Source organism: Aethalodelphis obliquidens, unplaced genomic scaffold, assembly GCF_003676395.1.
Source record: "Aethalodelphis obliquidens isolate GAN/ISIS:26980383/991018 unplaced genomic scaffold, ASM367639v1 scaffold53, whole genome shotgun sequence".
Lineage (NCBI taxonomy): Eukaryota > Metazoa > Chordata > Mammalia > Artiodactyla > Delphinidae > Aethalodelphis > Aethalodelphis obliquidens.
This window is the reverse complement of record NW_020837997.1, coordinates 12,639,307-12,643,221: the sequence shown is the minus strand read 5'-3', so window position 1 is coordinate 12,643,221 and position 3,915 is coordinate 12,639,307. Positions and strand designations below refer to the sequence as shown.

The following is a 3,915-nucleotide window of genomic DNA, read 5'->3' as shown; positions in this document are numbered from 1 at the left end:
GTCTCTGCCATCTCCAGGCAGATTTCAATAACTACCCTTATTTTTAGATTGTTTTTAAAAATAAAAACTTATTTCATTTGTTTTACTTTGGTGCACCTATTTTTGTTCATACTTTTCTTAAATTTATTAGTAACCCGTTTCAGTGGAAATTTGATGGAAAATAGCTTTCACTTCTTTGAATAACAAACGGAGCAATGAAGAATGGCAGGTATAATAACATCTATGGATAGTCAGTAGTGGTGAAAATATTAAAACAATGTATAAGCATTCAAGTCGTAACAAAGTTTAAGCTTAGATCCTCAGTAAAACACAGAGGCAGATGAAGCAGTGGAATCCAGTGATGTGACTAATTTAGTCTCTGTGGCGTCCATAGGCTCATTTATTAAATGAATGTTTTTTGTTTGTTTGTTTTATGGTTTGTTTTTTTTTTGCGGTACGCGGGCCTCTCACTGTTGTGGCCTCTCCCGTTGCGGAGCACAGGCTCCGGACGCGCAGGCTCAGCGGCCATGGCTCACGGGCCCAGCCGCTCTGCGGCACGTGGGATCTTCCCGGACCGGGGCACGAACCCGCGTCCCCTGCATCGGCAGGCGGACTCTCAACCACTGTGCCACTAGGGAAGCCCCCTAAATGAATGTTTTAAATCTATCTTGATTTAGATTTCTTTTTTACATCTTTATTGGAGTATAATTGCTTTACAATGGTGTGTTAGTTTCTGCTTTATAACAAAGTGAATCAGTTATACATATACATATGTTCCCATATCTCTTCCCTCTTGCATCTCCCTCCCTCCCACCCTCCCTATGCCACCCCTCTAGGTGGTCACAGAGCACCGAGCTGATCTCCCTGTGCTATGCGGCTGCTTCCCACTAGCTAGCTATTTTATGTTTGGTAGTGTATATATGTCCATGCCACTCTCTCACTTTGTCACAGCTTACCCTTCCCCCTCCCCATATCCTCAAGTCCATCCTCTAGTAGGTCTGTGTCTTTATTCCTGTCTTACCCCAGGTTCTTCTTGACATTTTTTTTTCTTAAATTCCATATATATGTGTTAGCATATGGTATTTGTCTTTCTCTTTCTGACTTACTTCACTCTGTATGACAGACTCTAGGTCCATCCACCTCATTACAATAGCTCAGTTTCGTTTCTTTTTATGGCTGAGTAATATTCCATTGTATATATGTGCCACATCTTCTTTATCCATTCATCCGATGATGGACACTTAGGTTGTTTCCACCTCCGGGCTATTGTAAATAGAGCTGCAATGAACATTTTGGTACATGACTCTTCTTGAATTATGGTTTTCTCAGGGTATATGCCCAGTAGTGGGATTGCTGGGTCATATGGTAGTTCTATTTGTAGTTTTTTAAGGAACCTCCATACTGTTCTCCATAGTGGCTGTACCAATTCACATTCCCACCAGCAGTGCAAGAGTGTTCCCTTTTCTCCACACCCTCTCCAGCATTTATTGTTTCTAGATTTTGTGATGATGGCCATTCTGACTGGTGTGAGATGATATCTCACTGTAGTTTTGATTTGCATTTCTCTAACGATTAATGATGTTGAGCATTCTTTCATGTGTTTGTTGGCAGTCTGTATATCTTCTTTGGAGAAATGTCTATTTAGGTCTTCTGCCCATTTTTGGATTGGGTTGTTTGTTTTTTTGTTATTAAGCTGCATGAGCTGCTTGTAAATTTTGGAGATGAATCCTTTGTCAGTTGCTTCATTTGCAAATATTTTCTCTCATTCTGAGGGTTGTCTTTTGGTCTTGTTTATGGTTTCCTTTGCTGTGCAAAAGCTTTGAAGTTTCATTAGGTCCCATTTGTTTATTTTTATTTCCATTTCTCTAGGAGGTGGGTCATAAAGGATTTTGCTGTGATTTATGTCATACAGTGTTCTGCCTATGTTTTCTTCTAAGAGTTTCATAGTTTCTGGCCTTACATTTAGGTCTTTAATCCATTTTGAGCTTATTTTTGTGTATGGTGTTAGGGAGTGATCTAATCTCGTACTTTTCCATGTACCTGTCCAGTTTTCCCAGCACCACTTATTGAAGAGGCTGTCCTTTCTCCACTGTATATTCCTGCCTCCTTTATCAAAGATAAGGTGACCATATGTGCGTGGGTTTATCTCTGGGCTTTCTATCCTGTTCCATTGATCTATGTTTCTCTTTTTGTGCCAGTACCATACTGTCTTGATTACTGTAGCTTTGTAGTATAGTCTGAAGTCAGGGAACCTGATTCCTCCAGCTCATTCTCAAGATTGCTTTGGCTATTCGGGGTCTTTTGTGTTTCCATACAAATTGTGAAATTTTTTGTTCTAGTTCTCTGAAAAATGCCAGTGGTAGTTTGACAGGGATTGCATTGAATCTGTAGATTGCTTTGGGTAATATAGTCATTTTCACAGTGTTGATTCTTCCAATCCAAGAACATGGTATATCTCTCCATCTATTTGTATCATCTTTAATTTCTTTCATCAGTGTCTTATAATTTTCTGCATACAGGTCTTTTGTCTCCTTAGGTAGGTTTATTCCTAGATATTTTATTCTTTTTGTTGCAATGGTAAATGGGAGTGTTTTCTCGATTTCACTTTCAGATTTCTCATCATTAGTGTATAGGAATGCCAGAGATTTCTGTGCATTAATTTTGTATCCTGCTACTTTACCAAATTCATTGATTAGCTCTAGCAGTTTTCTGGTAGCATCTTTAGGATTCTCTATGTACAGTATCATGTCATCTGCAAACAGTGACAGCTTTACTTCTTTTCCGATCTGGATTCCTTTTATTTCCTTTTCTTCTCTGATTGCTGTGGCTAAAACTTCCAAAACTATGTTGAATAAAAGTGGTGAGAGTGGGCAACCTTGTCTTGTTCCTGATCTTAGTGGAAATGCTTTCAGTTTTTCACCATTGAGGACGATGTTGGCTGTGAGTTTGTCATATATGGTCTTTATTATGTTGAGGAAAGTTCCCTCTATGCCTACTTTCTGCAGGGTTTTTATCATAAATGGGTGTTGAATTTTGTCGAAAGCTTTCTCTGCATCTATTGAGATGACCGTATGGTTTTTCTCCTTCAATTTGTTAATATGGTGTATCACATTGATTGATTTGCGTATATTGAAGAATCCTTGCATTCCTGGAATAAACCCCACTTGATCATGGTGTATGATCCTTTTAATGTGCTGTTGGATTCTGTTTGCTAGTATTTTGTTGAGGATTTTTGCATCTATGTTCATCAGTGATATTGGCCTGCAGTTTTCTTTCTTTGTGACATCCTTGTCTGGTTTTGGTATCAGGGGGATGGTGGCCTCGTAGAATGAGTTTGGGAGTGTTCCTCCCTTTGCTATATTTCGGAAGAGTTTGAGAAGGAAAAAATATGGAACGCTTCACGAATTTGCGTGTCATCCTTGCGCAGGGGCCATGCTAATCTTCTCTGTATCGTTCCAATTTTAGTATATGTGCTGCCGAGGCGAGCACTAGATTTTTTTTTTTTTAATGGCAGAATCTGGGGACTTCCCTGGCTGTCCAGTGGTTAGGGCTTCACGCTCTCACTGCCTAGGGCCCGGGTTCAATCCCTGGTCGGGGAACTAAGATATCATAAGCTGCATGGCGCAGCCAGAAAGAAAAAAAAAAAAAAAAAAAGGCAGAATCTGGAGTAAGGAAGTGGGAGAGCTTCACGATGTGTATTTTCTGTTCCTGGACCTCAGAAACTCCAGTCATGGGTTCCCCAAAAGCTGAGCCCAAGACCAGGGCTGAGTGAGGGTGGTTATCCAGGAGCCCACCCAGGAAAGATCTCGAAGGACACACCCCAGAATGGTCACTGTCAAGGACAAATGACGGGCACTTATCCATCAGGTCATGGAGGGATATTGCCCCTCGCCTCCAGTCCCTCCAGAAGCACATAGGAGGCCTCAGTCTCGCTGG

General features: G+C 40.7%; 1 non-coding gene across 1 annotated transcript; it reads right to left on the bottom strand.

Moving 5' to 3' along the window:
- Positions 1–3,361: 3,361 nt before the first annotated feature.
- LOC113609019 (U6 spliceosomal RNA) lies at positions 3,362–3,468 on the bottom strand. The gene has a single exon (XR_003428481.1). It is a non-coding gene; the product is annotated as a U6 spliceosomal RNA (small nuclear RNA).
- Between the last annotated feature and the right edge of the window lie 447 nt (positions 3,469–3,915).